At 43.5% G+C, this 26,348-nt stretch overlaps 1 long non-coding RNA gene across 2 annotated transcripts in view; it reads right to left on the bottom strand.

Moving 5' to 3' along the window:
* The window catches only part of LOC122541897, a 418,077-nt gene that overhangs the window by 151,563 nt on the left and 240,166 nt on the right, over positions 1-26,348 (bottom strand). For both annotated transcript variants that reach the window (XR_006309704.1, XR_006309705.1), the window contains exon 3: positions 17,651-17,706. This is a non-coding gene — a long non-coding RNA (uncharacterized LOC122541897). The remainder of the gene's footprint in view (positions 1-17,650; positions 17,707-26,348) is intronic.

Here is a 26,348-nt window from a genome sequence, read left to right as displayed (position 1 = left end):
CAACACTGTCAGGACGGGCTGCAAACTAGTCACACACGAAGTGAGAGAGAAGATGCTTTCACAGCTCTGTGGAGAAAGTTAGCTGGGCGATTCTTCTGTATCGTTGCCGACAACCCCGTGTTAGCCGAACCTCAGAGGAGAAGCCCGCTGGCCCTGTACCCAGGAGTCTCAGCCGTTGGGGGCGACAAAGACCCCTGCGATGATTTACGGTGATGTCTACACATCTCCAGGACCCACCAGTTGCAGGGCCACTGCCATGAACTTTCAAGGCACCGCGGATTTCTCCAGCAAGCACAGACGTGAATTCTGGAGCAGGAGCAGGCCACTCGGCCCCTCATATCAACTCCACCATTCACGGCTGATGTGATCACTCCTTATGTGAAACATAGGAGAAAGTGATTCCTGAAGAAGGACTTATGCCTGAAACATCGATTCTCCTGCTCCTCGGATGCTGCCTGGCCTGCTGCGCTTTTCCAGCCCCACACTTTTCAACCTTTATGTGAAACACTCAACTGAATGTTACCCACATGTGCTCCACGCCAACACCATTGCAATATAAATTTGCCATGAGACCCCTCTTCAGAAATGGATCCATAGCCAAACACAATGGGCCACAAAAGGCAGGACGCAGCATTCATTCTGCCCTTTTCTCTGTTACTTACATCACATCAGAAAGGACAAAATCTCATAGGTTACACCAAAGGAGCCAGATTCTGAACCCAGTATCATTATTATGTTCTTTGTGAGAAAATTGCAAATGCATTCCAGTTTCAGGCACCATACCAGACCCAATTCCTCTCCTCCACACATTCTTTTTGTCAGTTTATCTCTCATCAGAAAGCAGGCTCTGAGGTTGGTATGCAATGACGTGGTTTCAGAAGTAAGGATATTTCCTCAGCGCTGACAATACACGGTGGCTTGTGTGTCTTACAAAGAAAGTCTTGCTCAGATGAGAAGGAATATCTCAGAGTGAATAGAGGACAATAGCCTTTTTGAGGGTTTCAGATAAAGATCATTAGAGTTCGGGCAGTCAGGCGTATAGAGTTACGATATGCAGCAGCAAGAGGTGTCTTTCTGATTTCAGACGCAGTTTGAATATTTCACAATCTCTCTCTCATGAAAATTGTGTTACTTTTGTAAAATGCATGGATCTACTTTTGTTGGCATGGATTAGATTCCCTGCAGTATGGAAACAGGCCCTTCGGTCCAGCAAGTCTACACCGACCCTCCAAAGAGTAACCCACCCAGACCCATTCCCATACTCTATATTTACCCCTGACTGACTCACTTAACACTATGGGCAATTTAGCAGGGCCAATTCACCTACCTGCGCATCTTTGGACTGTGGAAGGAAACCAGAACGCCTAGAGCAAACCCACGCAGACACAGGGAGAATGTGCAAACTCTACCCAGACAGTCGCCCAAGGCTGGCATCAAACCTGGGTCCCTGGCGCTGTGAGGCAGCAGTGCTAACCACTGAGCCACCATACCACCCCTTAGAAAACAGAGTACCCACAGTATGGAATCAGGCCATTCAGCCCAATAAATCCACACTGACTCGCTAAAGAGTGCCCTACCCAGACCCATCACGGTATCCCGGGTGGGAAATTCTTTGGATGGTCAGTGTGAACTCGATGGGCCAAATGGCTCTTTCTGCACTGTAGGCATTCTGTGAGATGTCATCAAGGCATTGATAGAGTTTGGCACCATCTCTTTCAGCTTGCAGCTAGGATTGGGTAAGGTAGCTCATACATGCTAACCTTGTCGATCTGAACTGAACGACAGCTGGTACAAACCAGCGAGACTCGATCATTCAGGGTAATGCCAGAGGTGCACAAAATGGATAGAACACCATTAAGAGGTGATGGCTGTAAGTATAAATTAAGGTTCCAAATTTCAGTTACTGCACTAGCAGCACAGTGCGTGCATCAGGCGCCAAATCAGGATAACACCACCACCTGTTACTAGTAACTATCACTCACCAGTTAAAAGCAGCAATAACTAACACTTAACTGCTGCCTTGAATGTTAAAAGGCACTTCACAAATGCAGAATGAAGACAGTGAGATTGGCAACAGCTGCTTGACGGAACAAGTAACTTGAAAGGCAGCAATGGAGCTAATCAAGCAGACCATGCCTACCAGTGATGGAGAGGGCTGAACAGCAGAGAGATTATGGCAGCTTACCTTTACCTGAAAATCTCACTCCAGAATTAGGCTTATTAGAATTAGGTTTATTGTCACGTGTGCTCAAGTACAGTGAAACGTTTACAATGTCACCCCACATGGCACCATCCTAGGTACAAAGTGCCTAGGTACAAATCTTAGATGCAAAGTAGAGAGATAAAGAAATAAAAGTTACATTACCACATGCACAGTAGAAGTTAGAAAATGAGAACTGAAGTTAGAAGAACAAACATTACAGTCTTATCTAGAAAAGACCCACAGTAGATCAGTGCGGGGGGGGGGTTCCACAATCTGCTGACTGCGCACACGGTTCCAGAATCCAACAACCATCCTCACTCTGCTCAGGCCTCCAGCCGTCTCTGCTTCGGGCATTATCTGCCCCGCCCAGCATAACCTGCCACCGTTTGGCTCAGTTGGTAGCCCTCTCACCTGAGTCAGAAAGTTATAGGTTTAAGCTCCACCTGAGCATCAAATAAAGGCTAATGTTTTAGCACATGGATCCATCTTTCTTATACAAACGGAGGTCCTGTCTACTCCCTCAGGGAGATGTAAATGATTCCATTGCATTATGCCAAAGATTATAGAACTCAGTACTGTATTGAGTCTGGAAGGGCCTGAGCACCTCCATCCATGTCCTACACCCCAGGCCCTGTCATCACATGGCCTGCTTTGAGCATACCCTGCCTACTTTCACTTATTTATGGTCCCTATTAGTAACTCTCTTTTCTTCCTGGCTTACAATTATCCACCCCTTTGTCTGTCTAACCATCTTTCTCCCCTTCTGGGTTATGTCTCCACCTATCCGCTCATTCTTTTTACCCCACCTTCAGCATATATATCACCTTTTCCTTGCCACTATTAATTCTGAAGGGGAGTCACTGGAACTGCAACATTAACTCTGGTTTCTCTCCACAGATGCTACCAGACCTGCTGGATTTCTCTGGCAATTTCTGTTTTTGTTTCATATTTCCAGCATCCGCAGTTCTTTATTTTATTAAAAACTACTCTACTGACTGTAACGTGGTCTGTGAAATTAGATGGTGTTATGCAAATACAAGTCTGTCTTGACCTTTTCCATATATATCTTCCAGGTCAATGCCACTAAAAACAAATTATCCAATCAGATTGCTGCCTGAGAATTTCCAATGCGCCAACTGGCTGCTGAGTTTTCTTTCGTCACTCGTGCAAGGGGATAGGATGGCCCAGAGGCTCAGTGGTTAGCACTGCTGTCTCACAGTACCCAGGACCCGGGTTCAATTCCCGTCTGGGGCAACTGTCTGTGTGGAGTTTGCACATTCTCCCAGTGTTTGCGTGGATTTCCTCCAGGTGCTCTGGTTTCCTCCCACAGTCCAAAGATGTGCAGGTCAGGCGTATTGGCCATGCTAAATTGCCCTGTAGTGTCCAGGGATATGCAGGTTAGGTGGGCTGGCCATACTCAGTTGCCCCATATCGTGTCCAGACTCGGTGGGTTAGCGATGGTAAATGTTGGGGGTGAGTGGGATGCTCTTCAGAAAGTCAGTGCAGACTTGATGGGCCAAATGGCCTCTTTCAGCACTGTAGGGATTCTGTGATCCGTGGATGTGGGCACCCTTGGCAAGGCCAACATTCATCACCCATGAGTCAATGCCCTTGAGAAGCTGGTACTATCCAGCTTGAACTGCCATGGTCCATTTGCTGCAGGTCGGACCAATAGCCATGATTAGAATTAGAATTACTGTACGTTTTATTATTACATGTACTCAAGTACAGAATCAAATGAGTACAGTGAAAAGTTTATAATGTCGCCACACACGGCACCATCTTGGTACAAAACACCTAGTCACAAATCGTGGGCACTAAAATAGATTCGGTACAAAAATAGAGAAATAAAGAAAAAAGCTAAAAAAGTTCCACAGTACAAATTAGGAAAGCAAGGAAATTACAACAGTAAGTACTTCACTAACTCTGAGGTGCTTTGGAGTGACCCGAGGCCACAGAAGGCGCTACACAAATGCATGTTTTGCCCTCAGTCAGGCAACGGAAAAAAATGGAAGCAGAATTTAGTCCTGAACCGGAGAAGCAAACCGAAATAGCGACAAACTTCCAAGTAGATGATAAGTCTTTGGAGCTGTAGAACAAGTATGAATTCTAACCAATGTGCTCAAATCGACTGCTTTTGTAAACATTCAGCACAGGACTAATATATCACCGCTGGATTGTAAGGTCGCCAGTGAGAAATTGACATCTGAAAAAGGAAGCTTCATGTCTATTATTTTTCCCATTAATTTGATTTATTTTGATTGATGAATTCATTAGAGGAGTAATTGTATCTTAATTGCTCACCAAGCACTGGGCAACATGAGGGAACTGTAACAGTGGGTGCTGGTCAAGTGCAATTAACAAAACAGCTTCTGAGGGTCACAGGGAGTTAAGGGTTAAACGTATCCATCATTTTTAATAACTGCAGGCTTTAGCCCTGCTCTCTTGTTAACATAGGGAGAGCATCACTGTAATATAAGAGGCAAAGTCAGACCATTAAAGAATATAAGTGACCTACACTGTGATTTAACATCACTGCTTAAAATCAACCCAAGTGCAATTGTTTAGATCAAGGACATCTTAGAAAATGCCAAGGTTACCATATATATTATATATAGCCAGTCATTTTGAAATGGCAGACACGCAGATAGTCATGACAGTAAGGAACACTTTGTCTGGAAATTAGTCAGTCACTCACATTAGCACGCACATGTTAAATTGCTCCCATTGCTATTTTAATGGAGGTGATAACCCATTTAAAGTGAACAGATTGCTGCTTCTCTTCGAACAGCAGAGACACAGATTTGATGATGAGTTTAAGCGAACATCTCACTGAGAGGCAAATTCCTTGCTTCCCGGCAGTCAGACAAGTAGCAAATACAAAACTCGAACAGAACTAAATTATTCAACACGAGCATTAAATTTTCTCGGTTTCCCGTGTTCCTATGAAAGTCAAGCACTTGTCACCTGTTAATAGAATCAGGGAGATTTAGCCATACGTCAGTAATAAGCTAAATTATTTGTCATAATAGAATGCCCTCACTTTATCCATAGCAAAGCTAATTTATACAAATGTGCCAATTAATTCAGCAGAGACTCAAATACGGTTAGCTCCTTTTACATAGAAAATAGGTTCAGGAGTAGGCCATTCACCCCTTCAAGCCTGCATCACCATTCAGTATGATCATGGTTGACCATGGCAACATTCTCTGTCTCCCATTCCCACCCTCTCCTCATACCCATGATCCCATTAGCTGCAAGGACCACATCCAGCTCCCTCTTAAACATATCTAACAAACTGACCCCCAACAGCTGCCCATAGCAGAGAATTCAACAGGTTCACAATTCTTTGAATGAAGGAATTCTTCCTCATCTCAGTCCTAAATGACTTACTCCTTATTCTTAGACTGTGGAGTTCCCGAACATCGGAAACATTCTTCCCGCATCTAGCCTGTCCAGTCCCATCAGGAGTTTTTCTAATTCTCTAAGATCCCCCTCATTATTCTAAACTCCAGTGAGTTACAATTTTTTTTTTTTTAAAAATTGCATGGCTTGCAGTTTGTCCGGAGAAGACGGTGGTTGAGAGTTTTCAGTTTCTGCTGTGTTCCACCTCACAGACAGTGGGTCAGTGTACCTCAAGACGCACACTCAAGCTCAACAACCCAAGCTTGGCGAAAAAGAAAACTGCAAACAGCATGCGACTACAGAAAACAGGCTCAAGAGAGCAGCAGTCACTTGAATCCTAATCAAGGACTTTACCATGAAATTTGGTAATTAGGAGGACTTTTGATGGAAGATGCTGAAAGATTTTCGCAGGCTCTTCTGAAGGATCAGTGGTTATTCTTCAAAGGGAATTTCCCTTGTTATTCGGTAACAAGGGAAGGAGGGAGATATGAGGATTGGAATGTCCATATGCATGTACACATGTGTGTATATAACTATGTGTATGACTGCTTACCCAGGTAATATTGTGGAACCAGGGTTGGAATCCTACCACAGCAGATGGTGGAATTGGAATTCAATAAAAATCTGGAATTAAGAGTCTAATGATGACCATGAATCCCTTTGTCGATTGTCAGAAAAATCCATCTGACTCACTGAGCCCTTTAGGGAAAGAATCTGTCATCCTTACCTAGTCTAGCCTACATGTGACTCCAGACCCACAGCAATGTGGTTGATTCTTAACTCCTTTCTGGGTAATTAGGGATGGGCAGTAAATGCTGATCTGGCCCATGAATGAATAATTTTAAAAAAGCCATAGACTATAAAGCACAAGAGACAACTCCCTCCATTCCTGTGGGGTTTAGAAGAATGTGAGGTGATTTCATTGAAACATATAAAACTCTGACAGGACGGGACAGATTAAAAGCAGGGATGATAATTTCCCCTGGCCAGGGAGCCCAGAACAAGGAATTATAGGAATAGGGAGAGGTTGAATAGGCTGGGGCTATTTTCCCTGGTGTGCCAGAGGCTGAGGAGCGACCTTAGGGGTTTATAAAATCATGAGGGGCATGGATAAGGTAAATAGACAAGGTCTTTCCCTGGGGTGGGGGAGTCTAGAATTAGAAGGCGTAGGTTTAAGGCGAGATGGGAAAGATTTAAAAGGGATCAAAGGAGCAACTTTTTCACATGGAGGGTGATGCACATATGGAATGAGCTGCCAGAGGAAGTGGTGGAGGTTGATACAATTACAACTTAAAAAGGTCTCTCGTTGGGTATATGAATAGGAAGGGTTTAAGAGGGATCTGGGCCAAATGCTGGCAAATGGGACTTGATTAATTTAGGATATCTGGTTGGCATGGACAAGTCGGACCGAAGGGTCTGTTTCCATGCTGTACATCTCCATGATTGTAAAGAAGTGTTTGTTGCAATGAAGATACTAATTTCATCACAAACGCTTTGTGGGTCTCCACTGGTTTCGAAAAGTAAACAGAGCAACCTATCAAATCACAAAGAAAATAAAGGACCATGGATGTGTTTTTGGTACATATCCAATCTTATTCTTCTTATAACCAACAGGTCCACCCATGTCACGTTGTATAACTGTCTCTGCTGCAGAGGGTATAAAAACCATCGTCAAATAAGACTGAGCAGGAATAAAAAGAAGCTCTTCAAGGTGAAAGCTTGGAAATTGACTTCTGAGACTCACCAAACCTGCCAGCAGATCCTATTTGCACTTTTAAGATTGGTACGTGCTGTTCACATTGTCAAGACTGAGCGTTTGCTGGCTCCGCACTAAACACTTCAAGTTGCTCATCAATCAGCGAAATGGGAATGTCGTCTTACACAACTACTCATCTCAATCCATCTCACCAGGCACAAAACAGAGCAGCTACAGATGAAACTGAGGAACAGGAGAAGACAGACCACAGCATCCTGACTCAACTCCCTCTGTGCCCCCTCTTCCCCTCCCCATCCACCCTTCAACAACATACACCCTCATAACCCACTGTATTCCAATCTCCGAAACACGCCAGAATTCAGAAATATCGTCTTCCTCTTGAAGGTTCGCACAGGAGAGAGAAATCTGTCACCTTTTCACTCTTTTACCTGGGATTGCTAGCAGCGAAACACCATCCTCTCACACGATAGCTCTACGGTGACAGAACAGTTGCACTATTTCTCGTGATATTCAAACCCAAACATTAACTTCTGCAAACCCCATAATAGGCCGCATCTCTGGAGATCGCAAAACAAGTAGTGGGAGGGAGTGGTGCACACGATTGGTGAGGAGGGACACATGCAATGGAAGGCATTGTACGGGATAACTGAAATAGTGTTAAGATTCTGACAGGAGGAATACAGGAGAATGCATATCGCGCCATCAGTCACACCATGAAAATCAAGTTAAAAATCACACATCATCAGGTTATAGCCCAACAAGTTTATTTGGAAGCACTAGCTTTTGGAGCGCTGCTCCTTCACCAAAGGAATCCTCTGGATGAAAAGTATTTTTCTTAGATCCTTCCTAATCCTCTACCAGTCACCTTCATTCTGAGCTCATGATAATTGACCTCTCCACTCAGGGGGAAACAGGTCATCATTGCCTATTCTATCCAAGTCCCCTCACTATTTTCTACACTCTGATTTTCATTCCTCAGCCATCTCAACTCTAAGGATCCCAGCCTATCCAATCATCCCTCGTTGTTGGGAAGGCTTGTCAGCATTCTCATAACCTCCGTCTGCACTCCAAATGCATTCAGTTCCTGTCTAAAGTGTGGTACTCAGAACTGTACATTGTACTCCAGCTGGCGTTTAACTAATGCCTTTCCACTCTAGTCTCTATACCCCTATTAATGATGCTGTATACTTTATTAACAGTGCTCTTTACCTTTAATGACTTATGTATATTGTGACAATACTATGGCTTTAAGAGGTGTATTTTGTCCTGGCTTGTTTTAAGAGGGAGATTGAATGAGAGGCAGCCAGCAATCTGGAAGAAAATAAAGTGTGCAAGACATTGGATTTTTGTTTTAAATATTAAGTTGGAACAATAGAAGCAGCCTGAATGGGTGTGGTCAAGCTCCCACAGAACCAAGGATCTTAACTTTAGCTTTCAGGGGTCTTGAAGTGAAAGCTGCTTTTTCCCCTCTCTCGGTTACAGCCCTTCTTGCTACTGCAGTTACATGTGACACCATCTATTTTTTGAATTTGCCTTTCGTCAAGGGTATGTTTATGGGATGCTGCTATGTTGGAACTGTTAATTAGTAACAGTTACTGTATCTGTTATTCTGTTAACCTTTCCAATAGAGCCAAATTCTTTCAATTCCTTCTTTCTTTTGTTGTATTTTAACTATAGTAGATAAATAAAGTACGCTTTGCTTTAAATCAGTAGTTTGACCCATCAAATTGCATCTGGAACACACTACCTTCAAAATAAGCAAACATTAAGAGTCTAGACTATCTTCTAAATCTGGTCCATAACTACACATATCTCTCTGCTCCTGCACATCTTTTAGAATCATCTCCCATATCTAAGACTGCATCTCCATGTTCTTGGTAACAAAAGGCGTTTGGTATGCTTTCCTTTATTAGTCAGAATATTGAGTACAGGAGTTGGGAGGTCATATTGCGGCTGTACAGGACATTGATTAGGTCACTGTTGGAATATTGCATGCAATTCTGATCTCCTTCCTATTGGAAAGATGTTGTGAAACTTGAAAGGGGTCAGAAAAGACTTACAAGGATGTTACCAGGGTTGGAAGTTTTGAGCTGTAGGGAGAGGCTGAATAGGCTGGGGCTGTTTTCCCTGGAGCATCGGAGGCTGAAGGGTGACCTTATAGAGGTTTACAAAATCATGAGGGGCATAGATAGGGTAAATAGACAAATTTTTTGCCTAGGGTGGGAGAGTCCAGAACTAAAGGGCATAGGTTTGGGGTGAGTGGGGAAAGATATAAAAGAGACATAAGGGTCAACTTTTTTCATGCAAAGGGTGATACATGTATGGAATAAGCTGCCACAGGAAGTGGTGGAGGCTGGTACAATCACAATTAAAAGGCATCTGGATGGGTATATTAAGAGGAAGGGTGTGGAGGGATATGGGCCAGGTGCTGGCAGGTGGGACTAGATTGGGTTGGGATATCTGGTCGGCGTGGAACAGTTGGACCGTGGGTCTGTTTCTGTGCTGTATAACTCTATGACTCGCCACATGCAACTTCACCTGCCATCTTTCCACCCCCACCCCCGTGTTCTTTTGCAGTTCGACATAGTATTCCACACCGTTTATGATACTCCCAAGTTTTATATCATCCACAAACTTTGAAATTTCCTCCTGCATACGGAGATATAAATCAGTAACGGATCAAATAAAACATCCACAAAAGACAACTATGAAATGATCGCTCTCAACTTCAGCCGAGCTACACCAGCAGGGAGCTGGTCCTGGAGAGACCGAGCAATGGAGGTATTTTATTACAGAAAACTGAACTGACTGCTCCACACCCAATAGAATTACACAATGGCGAGACAGAAAAGTATTTTCACTGGAAGTTATATAGAATGTAATGTAAGGGTTTGACGGCATAGACATTGAAAAGATACTGCCACTTGTGGGCCAGACTAAAACTATGTGCCACAAATAGAAGAGATTGATTTTAAAAAATCCAATTGGATTAAAGATAGTGATCAAGTATCTTTCATCGAATAATCCCCAGCGCTCCCCCCACTCCCAGCAGCGCTGCACCCACAACCTGTCTTCCCCCACCACCCACCCTTGCTTTTTATTGCTTTGATATAATGACCTGCCTCACCTTAGATAAAATTGTATTCTTACAAAAGATATGGTTGTCACAGCCAAAGCCAGCAAGCTTTCAAATAAACCTGTTGGACGATAACTGAAGAAGTCAGATTTCCCCATTTGTTACACAGGCCTGCAGTCACTATAAAGGTATTTTGGGAATTTCAGTCCTAGGTTTCATCTATTTCAAAGTAAGGTCACTGGCTAATGAAGAAAAAAACTGAAATTCCTCTCGTATTACAAGGAATTTCAAGTTTTGAAGATTATATTCCACAACTTGCAGCACTTTCCTGCACAAACCAATGGCTTTGTTCATTGATATCTTTCCCCCGACTGATATTTTAGTTTCAAGGTTATTAGCTTCAGGACATGCCGAGCAAATTGGCCAATGAAGGTCTATGATAAAGACAAGCTCTTAAAAATTACACCCTTGGATCAATGCACTCACATATACCCTTGTGTTCATCTCTGACAAAAGACTTGCATTTATGTAGCACCAATTTTAGAATGCCCAAATTGCTTCACAGCTGTGGGAGTGCTTGGCAAAGTGCAAAAGATCCCATGGTCCTATTCCAAAAGGTGAGAACCCAGGTATCATTAATCATATTTATTCCTCAGCCCAGGGTTCACTGGTCATTAATTTTAGTGCTATCAAATAGGAGCATGATGCATGCAAATTCGATGTCACATGCAACAACTACACTTTAAAAGCACTCCATTTGCCATTAGTTGCTGGTGGACATACTTGAAGTCAGGAAAGGCACTACAGAATGGCAAGTGTACCTTCCCCTTCCACAGAATATATTCACAGCTGGGAGATGGAGGAGGGTACGAACGTGGTTCGTACGACTGCAATTTGTCCACGAAGCAACAGTTAAAGTTCTGTCCAGTGTTGAAAAGTAATAGTTTTCATTTTGCTTACTATGGAGAGCTGGAGATAAAGGAAAGGATGCCTGTTGCCCGTGGAAACCAACCCATACCTTTTATTTTAAAGTGTGTGGGGCTGTGTAGTGAAATTTGGCAGCTTTATCCTTCAGTCTTCAGTCTTGAGCTGTGTGGTGTCACACAATATATCGACACATGCCACTACAGTGCAAACTGCCAGTACAGCAGTCTGCTCCAGTAGGCAAATGAGAAAAATGCTTACCCATCGAACAATACCACGCTGTTCAATAAACCCATTCAATAGATTGCAGAGAGATGGGGAAAGAAAGAGACAGTGAGTCTAACTGGATTGCTGTTTGAAAAAGCCAGCACAGACTTAAAGGACCAAATAGCCTCCTGCTGTGCTGTACCCTTTGAACGAGCAGTGAACTCCTCAACATCATCCTCAGCAAACAATTAACTTGTGACGCAATTCGATGGCTGGTTCATTACTTTGAAATATCAATGTCAGTGTGTGGAGATTCATACAACACACGGTTCATTACAAACAGGTCCTGTTCCTGGATTTATGTATTACAGCATTTTACTTTCACGTTATTGTAAAGGCTGATGCTTCAGCACGGCAGCACCGACAACCAAAAGTGAACAAAAACCACAGGATGCTGCACTTCACTTCCAACAACTGCTACATTTCAGCAGAATTTAGCTGGTATAGATTAGATTAGATTAGATTAGATTAGGAAACCCACGCAGACACGGGGAGAATGTGCAAACTCCACACAGTCAGTCGCCTGAGGCAGGAATTGAACCCGGGTCTCTGGCGCTGCGAGGCAGCAGTGCTAACCACTGTGCCACCGTGCCGCCCACATATATTTAAAAGGATTCAAGAATTCAACCTTAAAGCAGCTGTGTTTATTGTCATAAAACAACAATGCCACCCGACACGGCATTTTCCAATGCTCAGTTGTTTCATACGCAACAAAATGTCACATTTGTGATTTTATTGGAATTTCAGCCAATAATTCAAACCAAGAATCAGAGAATCACGACAGTGCAGAAAGAAGCCATTCAGCCCATCGAGTCTGCACTGACCCGCCAAAGAGTGTCCAACCTTATCCTCGTAACCCTGCATTTCCCATGGCTAATCCACCCAGCACGTATATTCCTGGACACTATGGGGCAATAAAACATGGCTAATCCACCCAGCCTGCACATCCGTGGACACTACAGGCAATTTAGCATGGCCAATCCACCTAACCTGTACATCTTTGGACTGAGGGAGGAAACCCACGCAAACATGGGGAGAATGTGCAAACTCCATACAGACAGTGGCCCAGGGGTTAGAATCGAACCTGGGTCCCTAGTGCTGTGAGGCAGCAATGTTAACCACTGAGCCACTGTGCTGCCTCAAGAGATCTTCCCTGCACACTAAATGTATGCCAAGCCCTTGGTAAGGCGCACTGGGAGTCAGGTGCTTTCCAGTGTCTTAGGTAAGAGACCATTCATATTCATACATTGGACATGAGTAGACGTTGGGTTAGGAACTGGATCAAGAGTTGAACTGTCCAGGCAGGTACATGTACAGGCACCAATTTCCACTGGGAGTCAGCCACCTAGCCCACAGTCTGGGACCACATAGTGGTCGTGATGGTTGGAGAGTTGGGGGAGGGACTGTGTGGGGTGAAGGCAGGCAGGGAGGTTAAGAATCTTACCCAATGCCCTCTCAGACCAAAGCCTCTGGCAGTATCCTATGTGACCATCTGTGGCTTTAAGAGGTGGTTTTGTCTTGGTTTCTTGGAGAGAGAGATTGGGGCGGGATAGGTTAAGAGCAGTGTAATAGAAGGTAAACAACTTGTGAGGCTTGGGATTTCGTTAAAAAAGGGTTGGAACAATAGAAGCAGCCCGAGTGGGTGTGGTGAAGCTCTCTCAGATACAGGATTTGAGTTTAGCTTTTAGCGATTGTTGCTGGGGTCTCAGCAGGATTAGAAGACAGTCAGTCAATCTCTCTCAGCTGTTACACTCACTCTCTCCGGGGAGCTGCTGTATGTCGCACTTTCTTGCTGATTGTCTTGGATGCAATCCTATCTGCTTTCGAAATTTGCCTTTTGCCAAGGGTGTGTTTATGGGATGTTACTATATTGGAACTGTTACTGTTCAGTATTATTCTGTTAAGTTATCCAGTTGAGTTCTGGTATTCTAAGTTCTGCTCTTTTTTATTGTATTTTAACTATAGTGTTTGAACAAATTGTGTTTTGCTTAACGTCAAGTAGTTTGACCAGTTGAATTGCATCTGGAACACAGCACTTTGTGTTTACCTTTGAAATAGGCTACCTTCTTGATATGTTTTGAGGGGGTCTGATCTGGTCCATAACATCTGGTCCTGTATCCTGGTCACTGACGAGCACTGCAGCATTGAATTGAGACTCATGCGCAAGAATAGATTCCCTGGCCACAGGGGAACAGGCCATTCGACCCAACACATCCACACCGATTCTCTGAAGAGTATCCCACCCAGACCCATCCCCATACCTTGTCCCTGTAACCTGGTATTTCCCATAGCTAACCCACCTAGCCTACACATCCCTGGGCATTACGGTGCAATTTACCATGGCCCATCCAACCTACCTGCACATCTTTGGGCTGTGAGACGAAACCAGTGCACCCAGAGGAAACCCACGCAGACACGGGGATAACATGAAAACTCCACACAGACAGTCACCCGAGGGTGGAATTGAACCTTGGTCCCTGGTGCTGCGAGGCAGCAGTGCTAACCACTGAGCCACTGTGCTGTCCTGAGTCTGCTAGATGGCTCGTGTGTCAAGGTGTCTTGCCTCTGAGGTGGATTTATTTTCAGATTTTCAGTCCAAAACTGAGGACAGACGATTGCAAGAATGAATGGAAAGGTGTCTTGAACAATTATAGCAAAGCAGAGTTGCCACATCATTGTCTGAATTTGCAACTTCTGTTGCCTGGCAATCGCAAACCCATGATCAGAAAGCTGCTGTGACATTTTCAGTTCTGTTGGCCACTCGGGTGTTTTTTTTATATAAACAAGACCTCCTTTCCAAGTGAGTGCTTAAAGGGCAGATGGATCACGTACATGACACAGCTCTGTCACCATGCCAACAGACTTGCACTGTGCACACCGAGTGCAGAGATTACAACCTCAGCCTGAATGCACCAGTCAGCATCAAGAGTGAAACAGCAGCCTCATGGCTTCCTCCTGTGACAGCTGGATGGATGACACTGATCGCGTGTGTCACTGGAGGTGTTATGAAGTGACCTCCCACCTCCAACTACCTTCAGATTCCTGCCAACAGTCATCAGACACATCCAACCAAATCATTTCCCTCCTTTCCAGAGCCAACCGAAAACTCACTCGCTGGCCTGGATTTTATGGTCAGCGTCGAAACAAGGGAACTCACAGTGGAGTTCCAAACAAACATCCAGCAGCCTCCGAATTGCCTTGTCTTCTGCGGCAGTTTAAGTCTGATACCATACAAAGAGACATCTTCATACAAAACAACAATGATACCAGAAAGGAGGCAGATAACCTGCAGGTGGTACAGTGGCACAGTGGTTAGTTCAGTGCTGCCTCACAGCAGCAGGGACCCTGGTTCAATTCCACCCTCAGGCGACTGTCCATGCAGAGTTTGCACATTCTCCCAGTGTCTGTGTAGGTTTCCTCTGGGTGCTCCAGTTTTCTCCCACATCCGAAGACGTGCAATTTAGGTGGATGGGCCATGATAAACTGCCCCATAGTTTCCAGGGATCCAGGGATGTGCAGGATTAGCTGTTGGAAATGGTGGATCTGGGTGGGATGCTCTTCAAAGGTATGGTTTGGACTCAATGGGCTGAATGACTTGCTTCCATATTGCAAGGATTGTATGATTCTAACAAATCAAAATATTCACAAACAGCAAACCATGAGGTTCAAGATGCTTAAAAACTTGCAATTTAATTTAAGCTTTCAGATAACAAAATAACTGTATCACCACATTGACAGAAGCTAACGAAAGACAAACAGCCTTTTAAAATTAATATGATTTTTGTCATAGGAATTTTATCATTATGATTTAGTAAACCTGGCACAAATATATTACCTTTTCAGGACCAGTGAGGGTGATTGGTAGTAATTGTGAATTTAATAATCCATTTTATAACAGTTACACCTCATTTAACAAGGTGCAAAGCAAGATATACTTTACAGCAAGACCTACAGCATTAAATGGAAATTCTGATTAATTCAGTGAAGAGAGTTCGAAGCAATGGACCAGTGCATCCTGTGAAGAAATGTAGGAACAATACTGCATTTCCAAATTGTTCCACAGGCTGCTGCAGTCGCCATTTTTCAGGGATCACAGCATTGAATATTGAAAGTTTCTCTGCCATTACCACTGCAAAATTAAACAACTTATTGCCACTTCTGACTTGCACCAAAACCCCAAACATTTGGTTTGCCCATCACATAAATTTCAACAGGTGATGTTTTCACAAATATCTTCCTTTAAAAGACAGTCTGACACCCTCATGGTGTTCTTTTTTTGGGGGGGATAGGGGATTGTTAGCTGCTGTGACCCCAAGATTAAACGTTAATTCCTGAAGATGCTTGGGTGCTCTGGAGAGTTGGTAACCCGAAACCAACAAATCAATGATCGCTTATAATCTGTCCACGATTAAAAGTACTCGAGTAGCCAATCATCCCATTCAGTTATGATTTTTATATTCAATGATTTATATTCCTAGGAAGGTAATGGCCTTATGGTGGCATTATCATTTGACTATTAATCCAAATAATGTTCTGGGGACCTAGGTTCAAATTCCACCACAGCAGATAGTGAAATTTGAATTCAATAATATCTGGAATTAAGATCCAATGAAACCACTGTTGGAAAAACGGGTTCACTAATGCCCTTCAGGGAAGGAAACCTGCCATCCTCACCTGGTCTGGCCTACACGTGACTCTAGACCCACAGCAATGTGGTTGACTCTCAGTTGCCCTCTGAAATGGCCCAGCAAGCCATTCAGTTGTATAAATTGCTACAAAAGCTCAAAGAAATGAAACTGGACGGATCACTTGGCATTGATCTTGGCAGTGAAAAAGACAACGGCAAAAACAGCCGAGTCGACTTTGAAATATATCACCGTTCCTTCACTCCCGCTAGGCCAAAATCTTGGAATTCCTTCCCTAAGGGTCAACCCACAGCAGGTGGTCTGCAGTGGTTCAAGAGGTAACTCATCACCACCTTCTCAAGGGCAATTAGGGACGGGCAATAAATGCGGGCCCAGCCAGCTACACCCACATGCTACTAAAAAATGAATACTTTTTAAAAATCCCTTATTGATATATTCTTGTGCTATGAAAATTCGACTAAATAAAGCATTTAAAAATGTAGAAATTTAACCCATATCTGCTGTCTTGTTTTCCACATTCAGTGCTGCTGTCACCTCCTTTGGGTTGTTTGCTGCCACCAGTTCTCCTCTCTCTATCCTGAGCCTAAGGCCTGTCTATTTATCAATAAAACGAAGAACTGCAGATGCTGGAAAACTGAAGTTCTGGAGAAACACAGCAGGTCTGTGGAGAAAGATGGTTCAGGTTCAGTGACCCTTCTTTAGAACCCTTCTGAAGAATGGTCCCCCATGGTTCTCCACGATGCTGCCAGATCTGCTGAGTTTCTCCAGCAATTTCTGTTTTTGTTCCGGGCTATTTATCAATAGTAGAGAATCGACCGCAGGTGAGTCGAAAGAGAAGAGATGATTACCTCATATTAACAAGTTAGTTTATGAGACCACTGCAATGGGTATAAGTTTGTGTTAACTTGCTAGGTATGATAAGGACTCTCAGAAGCTGTACAGAATACCTCTGCACATCATGGGTAGCATGGTGGCTCAGTGGTTAGCACTCCTGCCTCATGGAGCCAGCAGAGGACAACTGTCTGTGTGGAGTTTACACAGTCTCCTCGTGTTTGCGTGGGTTTCCTCCAGGCACTCCGGTTTCTCCCCACAGACCAAAGATGTGCATGTTAGGTGGGATCACCCAGAGTGTCCAGGGATGTATAGGTTAGGTGCGTTAGCCATGCAGGGTTACACGATTGGGAGTGTGGTCTGGATGGGATACTCTCTGCAGAGTCAGGATGGACCCATTGGCCCGAATGGCCTGTTTCTGCACTGTAGGGATTCTACGAGTACTTACACAGGACTCAACTGCCTCCTACCAAAGAGTACGTGCCATCAGATTGAGTTGACCTGAATACCACATCAATATTATTCCAAAGCAGCCCGACAAGACTAGTGTTTCCTGGGATCGAAATGCAAATCGGACTTACCACTTACAGAAAACAGTGCTTCCTGCTTACTCTTCCTCCTTTACCTTGACGATTCCCTAAGGACAAGGAAACACAAATCCTTGAAACTAGAATTTAAAAAGATTCATGCTGAATTTTCTTTGTCTTTGCCTCAGATATTAATTTATATCCCCAGTATCATACCTCTAGGAAAAATACACCTGTTTGACACAATCCTCTAAAGAGATCCTGTTGAATGTTGAGCTTACTGCATGGTAGCCTTCCTGCCACTTGCACTGGATCTGATTTTCCCCAGCACTTCCCAAGGCCACCAACACAATCTTTAACCGGCGGCAACAAGAAAGCAGCTCCTCCCACCAATTGATGCAAGTCTCACGGACTCTACGAGACTCCAGGCCACGGCTGGGCCTTGCATCTGTGGTTCTGAACACCTTGATGAAGACAAGACTTAGGCTTCAAGATCTGGATGTTTTTATTACTTTTTTGTTTTCTTTTATCTCTGCTGGTTTTTTTTAAAAACCCTGGTCTTATAACCAAGATGGCACCAGACAATGGCGACTTTGTACATTTTTCACTGTATGTATTCCAATTAAGTACACGCGACAACAGAATCTAATTCTAATTCTATATAAACGCCTGACTTGCTTTTATTTTCTGATGGCTAACCATTGTCAGTAGATCACACAATGACAAATGTACCACGGGTAGTTTGCCAGTATAAAAATCAGTGAACAGGACATCGAGAGAAAAGGTTCTAGCTCTTACTTAAATTCTGAAAGAACAGCATTTCTGTACTAAACCAACAATCTCTTCAGCTCTTACTCAGTGGCTTAGGAAACTGAAACACACAGATAAGAGAAGATCCAGTGGCCAGCGGTAAACCACAAGGATCGGTGCTAGGGCCACTACTTTTCACCATTTATATAAATGACTTGGATGTGAACGTAGGAGGTACGGTTGGTAAGTTTGCAGATGACACCAAAATTGGAGGTGTAGTGGACAACGAAGAAGGTTGCCTCAGAATACAATAGACAAAGTCTCTTCCGTGGGGCGGAGGAGTCCAGAACTAGAGGGCATAGGTTTAGGGTGAAAGGGGAAAGATATAAAAGAGACCTAAGAGGCAACATTTCATCCAAAGCGTGGCACATGTATGGAATTAGAGGAAGTGGTGGAGGCTGAGACAATTGCAACATTTTAAAGGCATCTGGATGGGTATATGAATAGGAAGGGTTTAGAAGGGCCAAATGCTGGCAAATGGTAGATTAATTTAGGATATCTAGTCGGCATGGAAGAGTTGGACCAAAGGGTCTGTTTCAGTGCTGTACCTCTCTGTGACTCTATCAAAGGGAGACCTGATTTCATGTGGTTTGATTTCACTTGAAATGCTCAACATCATGAATGACTTTGATAGAGAGAGTAAGGAAATTAGATTAGATCAGATTCCCTACAGTGTGGAAACAGGCTATTCGGCCCAAGAAGCGCACACCTATTTTCCAAACAGCAACCCACGCAGATCCATCTCCCTCTGACTAATGCACCTAACACTATGGGCAATTTAGCTGTGGTAAGACGATTCAGAGGTGACATGAGGAGATTAAAAAAAAAATTAAACAGTGAGGTACATTCAGGAATGCACAGCTTGAAAGGAAGATGGGAGCAGATTCATGAATAACCCTCAAAAGGGAACTAGATAAGTATTCAATAGGAACAATCTGAAGGATGAGGAGAACAGGCTTTGTAGCTCAGTGGTTAGCACTGCTCCCTCATGGTACCAGTTCCAGGTTCAATTCCACACTTGGGCAACAGTCTGGGTGGAGTTTGCACATTCTTCCCGTGTTTGCGTGGGTTTCCTCCGGGTACTCTGGCTTCTTCCCACAGTCCAGAGGGGTGTAGGTTAGGATGACTGGCCATGGGAAATTGTCTATTGTATCCAGAAACATGCTGGTTTGATGGCTTAGCCATGGGAAATGTAGGGTTACAGGGATGGGGTGGGAGTGGTGGGGTCTGGGTGAGGATGTTTTTGGAGCGTCAGTGTGGACCTGATGCGCCAAATGGCCTGTTTTCATGCTGTAGGGATTGTATGATTGAGTACAGACATTAATGGGCCAAAGGGCCTCTACAGTTGTTCTGAGAAATCACTCTATGACTCTGTACTACAAATCTCAAGATACAATAGTAAAAACTCATGTTGCTAAGGTATCCTTCACAAAGCTGCTCCTTGAGTAGCCTGCCGATTTAACTATAATACTACACAGATATTATAATTAAACTATTAAACAGTATCGTTGTTTTTATAACAATTTTCTTTTCATGCACTACTCCTAAATCAGAAAAAAACCCACTTGAGTGCCTTTGAAATAGAATACACTTCAATTTTCACTGAAATGGGGGTGAATAACAATTTACATTTCACTGAATATTTACATAGTGCTGAAAATAATTTATGCCCCCCAACGGATGACTCTTCCTGAAAAGCAGCCCCCAAATTGAGTTATCTGATGGACAGTTACTTGCTTCTGTTTGCAGCAATGGTCCTGTTCAGTTTCTGGTCAATGATAACCCCCAGGATGTTGATAGAGAGGGATATAGTGTTGGACGTCAAAGGGCAATGGCTAGATTTTAGCTTTCGGGGCTTGCTCAGCACTGGTGTGGTGTAAACATCACTTGCCACATGTCAGCTTAGGCCCAAATGTTGTCCAGGTCTTGCTGCACATGAACATGGAACTCTTCAGTATCTGAGGAGTTGCAATAGTGTAGGTCAACACAATATCGAGGGCCGAAGGGCCTGTACTATTCTAATTTCTAAATGGCACTGAACATTGTGCAATCGGCTGAGTATTTACACTTGATCTTATGATAGAGAGGCATTCATCCATGAAACAGTTAGAGGTGGTTGGGCTTAGGGCACTATCCTGAGGAACTCCTGCAGAGATGTCCTGGAGTTGAGGTGACTGACCTCCAACAAGCACCAGAGCAAATACGATAACAACACAGAGCATAGAACATCACAGCGCAGTTCGACCCTCGTTGATGCGCCGACCTGATCTGCTAAACCAATCTAAGGCCCATCTAACCTACACTACTCCATTATCATCCATGTGTTTATGGCCTCTGTCTGTGACATCAATGTACGTGAATTCAGCAGGTAAAGTTAAATAAAGGTTACCTCAACTATTCATCAGGAAAAAAACAGTAAAGTACAGCAGATGGCTGAAGCTTAGCAATTGAGGCCTCTGCATAAACCAAACCCGTCAACATGAAAACATGAGTGCAAACCATCTGTGAGGAGCTGTGCTGGCACATACAAAGCTAACAACTCATATTAGGAATTACGTTCTAAATGATGTGCTGAAATATACCCTGGTCGCATATAAAATCCTAGCATCGAAGGCCATTCAGGCCAAGCTGCTGCAGCTGGGTGTTTTTCTTGATTGTGGGCCTACACAAAACATCCCACTCCTGTGCTCTTTCCCACTGACCTGAAACTTTCTCCGTGACACAGAATGTATTCAATTGCTTACTGAGGAATCTGCTTCCATCACCTCCCTCAGTCAGTGAGTTCAAGGTCACGCAATTGATGACGAAGTATAGAAGGAACTCAGAGTTTTTAAGTCATTGACTCATTAAGTCATAGAGATGAACAGCATGGAAACAGACCCTTCGGTCCAACTCATCCATACTGACCAGATATCACAGCCTAAGCTAGTCCCATCTGCCAGCATTTGGCCCATATACCTCCACACCCTTCCTATTCATATACCCATCCAGGTGCCTTTTAAATGTTGTAATTACTAGTCTCCACCACTTCCTCTGGCAGTTCATTCCAAACACATAACACCCTCTGCGTGAAAAAGTTGCACCTCAGGTCCCTTTTCATTTTTCTTCCCCCCTCACCCAAAACCTATGCCCTCGAGTTCTGGACTCCCCCACCCCACAAAAAAAGGCCTTGTCTATTTACCTTATCCTTGCCCCTCATGATTTTATAAACCTCAAAAAGGTCACCCCCTCATCCTCCGATGCTCCAGGAAAACAGCACCAGCCTATTCGGCCTCTCCCTATAGCTCAAATCCTCCAACCCTGGCAACATCCTGGGACATACTTTCTGAACACTTTCATGTTTCACAACATCTTTCCGAGACCTGAAATGCACACAAACGTAGCCTAACCAGTGTCCTGTACAGCCGCAACATGACTTCCCAACTCCTGTACTCAAGACTCTGACCAATAAAGGAAAGCATACCAAACACCACCTTCACTATCCTATCTGTCTGTGACTTCAAGAAGCTATGAACCTGAACTCTCAGGTTTTTTGTTAAGCAACACTCCCTAGAACCTTACTATTAAGCGTATAAGCCTGCCCTGATTTGTTTTTCCAAAATGCAGCACCTCGCATTTATCCAAATTAAACTCCATCTGCCACTCCTCAGCCTATTAGCCCATCTGATCAAGATCCCATTGTACTCTGAGGTAACCTTCTTCACTGTCCACTACACCTCCAATTTTGGTGTCATCTGCAAACTTACCAACTATACCTCCTACATTCACACCCAAATCATTTTTATAAATGATGAAAAGCAGCGGACCCAGTACTGATCCTTGCGGCATTCCACTGGTCACAGGCCTCCAGTCTGATAAGCAACCCTCCGCCATCATTCTCTGTAATCTACCTTTGAACCACTTCTGCACCCAAATGGCTAGTTCTCACTCTATTCCACGTGATCTAACCTTGCTAATCAGTCTACCATGAGGAACCTTGTCAAACGCCTTGCTCTATAGATTCTTGAGAAGGTATGGTAAGCTGGGTCCTAACAACTGCAGTCTATTTGGTGTAGACACTGGTGTAGGCAATGGCAGTGCCGTTAGGGGGAAAGTACTAGGAGTTTGACCCAGCCACAGAGAAAGAATGGTGATGTATCTCCAAATCAATGTGGCTTGGAATGGAACTTGTAGGAGTGGTGTTCCAACAGATCTGCTGCTCTTTTCCTTCTAGTTAGCAGTGGTCTTGGGTTTGTAAAGTGCTATCTGTGTGAATTCTTGCCTTGTAGAATTCTTGTAGATGCTACACACAAAAAGGCATACACGGTTATCGGAATGGATGGGAATGTGGTATTCAAAACATAAGCAGATCAGTCTTGACCTTATTGAATGGTGAAATAGGCACTGGGGTCAAACAGGCTGCTCCTGCTCTAACGTTTGCATGTTCTTAAACACAGCACAGCAGTGATACAGAATGTACAGTGTAATTCAACAATGGAGTGAAGTTGTAGAGCTAAGAGATAGTTCACTCAGCTGAAATATTTGAGAGCAATAAAGCTAATGAGAGACACAGGAATATAAATGTCAGTCCTTTTCCAGTAAACACTTAATACACACACTGCAATAAAGACTTATATTTACATAATGCTCATATTATAGCTCTCAAATCATTTCACACACAGTATATTGTAGTTAGCTTCATTTAACCAGCATTGTCTAACTCGCTCAGCTGGCTGGCAACACTCTAAAGCAAATACAGACATTGGCAGAGAAAGATGGATTGCAAAGCCCTACAGGACTCTGCTGCTGCAGACAATACAAACCTCAGCAAAGGCAAAATAGGACTTCAAGTGTGAAGACTGAATGTAGTGCGAATGGGTCCAATGAGCTTCAACTAATCTTGACATTAAAGGTTCAAGTTATAAAAAACACAGCTACAAATGACTTCATAGAACCATTCAGTTGTTTACACCCTTCCCGGAACCTTACGAGAACAACCGGGTTTACCTCAATCTCCCATCTTTCCCTGCAGCCCAGTATACTTTTCCCTCTTAAAATGCCTCCACTGCACCTGCCTCCACCACACTCTCAGGCACTCCTAAACACTTACTGCATGAACAGGTTTACCTCCTGTTGTCTCTAGTTTTGTTGCCAATTGCTTTAAGTCCATTATCCCGGCTCTCGAACCTTCCCACAATGCTGCAGATTTGGTTTTAACAATAGAGCAGAATTCATTGATACCCCACACCATTCCTTCACAACAGCTGAAAACCCAGTGGCTTTTTCTTCCAATCTGCTGGCTCGATTGAACTACTTCTTCACAGCTTCAGGTCATGCCAGCTGGGAAATCTTCTTTTCCGAAACACACTCAGAACTGAGAGTTTACGCTGCAGAATTTGAACCAAACACTTCTGGTCTGGAGGTTTCACAAACTTCACTCTTTCACAGAGGTAACTTATTTCTTTAAATATTCCAAACATCTCCTTTCCTCAGAGACACTATATTACATCTGGCTTCAGTTAGGTCTCCTTCAAAGTGAATGATAGAGCTTTTAAACTAATTTTATTTTTCATAAGAACATGCACACCCTCGAAGCTAATGGCTGAACGTTTTCCCTCTAGTGCTGCAAACCTCACAGTATAAACATACTTCCATTAACATTCCAAGAGCTGTCATCTACTCTCTGACACATATTGGCTTTAAATCCTGGTTGTTTAAGGAATGACCTATTAATTTTTAAACTCCTTCACAAAAATAGACCAATGACTAATTTGAAATGCAAACGGCTTTAAAAATTTAGCATGTAAACCTCATACCTTTCATTACACCAATATTTCACTTAATAAAGTGTAAATTGTCATTTATTGCCTATCTCACAACCACAATTAATTTCAAGCTTTGTATAATTCAGACAAAGTAAAGTGCAATGATGTTTGAATAGTAAATGAGAATCTCCCCTGGAGAATCAAATGTTTTCTTTTTAAAACTGGCCCTCAACTAAGTACTGTATTCACCAAAATGTGAAGGTCTGTGAAACAGAAATAATTTGTATTTCACTCATCATGTCATCCAAGTGCTCTTCCTCCAGATCTCCCCACAATACTGAGCCTCTGATTCTGAACAGGATCCCCATTTGGCGCTACTGTATGTTGGTGTCAGATGTGGCAAGCAACTTAAGTAAGATGTCTGAATTTAATGAAGGTATTTACAATGCAGAGTGGGTGCAAAATCGACAAAGGAATTTCAACACAGTTGAGTGTGAGGTGATATATTTCAGTAGGAAGAGCAAACATGCCACATACTGCATGTGTAATAAGCAGCTAGATGGAATCACATCCTGACTCCCCAAAGCCTGTCCACCATCTACAAGGCACAAGTCAGGAATCTAATGGAATACCGCTAATTTGCCTGGATGACTGCTGCTCCAACGACATTCAAGAAGCTTGACACCATCCAAGGACAAAGCATCCCACTTGATCAGCACCATATGCACAAGCATCCATTCTCTCCACCACCAATGCTCAGTAGCAGCAGTATGTACTATCTACAAGATGGACTGCAGAAATTCAGCAAGGCTCCTTCAACAGCATCCTCCAAATCCACTACCACTTAAACGCATGCATGGTAACATGACTTCCTGAGAGTTTGCCTCCAAGTCACATACTTGGAAATAAATTGCCACTCCTTCAGTGTTGCTGGGTCAATATCTTGGACCTCCCTGCCTTATGTCAGTATGGTTGTTCCTATACCAAGGGAACAGCAGTGATTCAAGAACTCTCAATTTTGAGTGTGTTTTGGAAAAGAGACTTCACAGCCCTTATGACTGAAGCTGTGAAGAAGCAATTCAATCAAGCCAGCAGATTGGAAGAAAAAGTCACTGGGTTTTCAGCTCACCACTCCCCCTAGGAATGGTCACTCGACCTGAAACGTCAACTCAGATTGACTCCCCACAGATGATGCCAGGCTTACTGAGCTGTTCCAGCAATTTCTGTTTTTGTCACCACCTCCTCCTCAAGGGCAATTAGGGATGGTCATTCCCAGCCAGCCGCACCTACATCCTCGGAATGGTTGGTGAGGAGAATATGGGGAGAATGTAGAACCTAATACCACCCCTGTGGTGAATAACATAGCAGCATTTTAAAAGAGAAGCTAAATAAACACCAGGGAGAAAGGACAAAGTTAGATGAAGAGGGATGGGTGAAATCTAGTGTGACAGAAATGCAAGCATGAATCTAAAATCTAAATAGCCCATGCCTTCACTGTACACTATATGTAACTTAATCAACTTCCAATTTGCACAGATTTACAGGCTGCCCGAGGCTTTCACATGCATCCAGTTAGTAGGCACACATTGCTCAAATTCCTTGAGCAACATCATAAAGGAAGGATTGCTTTCTGTCTGTGTGGGACAAAAATCAAACCAGGGCCACTGGGGGCTTGTACGCACCAATGTAGCACTCTGGAGTTGGCTCCTGGTTAATTTTCAGAGCAGGGCTGTGTCTTTGATGCTGGGAAGCAGGATCCTATCCCACGCTGGGGCTTACGATGTGCACATGCTGGCTTCATCTGCTAATGCCTTTTACTCAACCAGAGCACACAGAATGCCTTCCCCTTTGAGTTTCAGAAGCTGCATGCAAAGCAGCCGCTTGAAAAGATCAGCTTGTTGCTGTGTGTAGCCTAATATCTCAGCATCCAAATATCTCTTACTGTGCTCAGGAAGTAATTCGTTTCTGAGCCGCAACCAATGGTCCTCTCATATTAAACTTAATCTTTCTCTGCACCTTGTCAGTAGCTGTAACACTATATTCTGCATTCTGTTCTATTACCCTGATGTACCTATGTAAGGTATAATTTACCTGGCTAGCACACAAAACAATACTTTTCATTGTATCTCAGTACATGTGATATTAATAAATCAAATCTAGGCTACTGAACTGTTTCTATAAGAATCTATTGATACAAG

Source organism: Chiloscyllium plagiosum, chromosome 38 (assembly GCF_004010195.1).
Source record: "Chiloscyllium plagiosum isolate BGI_BamShark_2017 chromosome 38, ASM401019v2, whole genome shotgun sequence".
Lineage (NCBI taxonomy): Eukaryota > Metazoa > Chordata > Chondrichthyes > Orectolobiformes > Hemiscylliidae > Chiloscyllium > Chiloscyllium plagiosum.
This window is presented reverse-complemented; position numbering and strand designations above follow the sequence as displayed.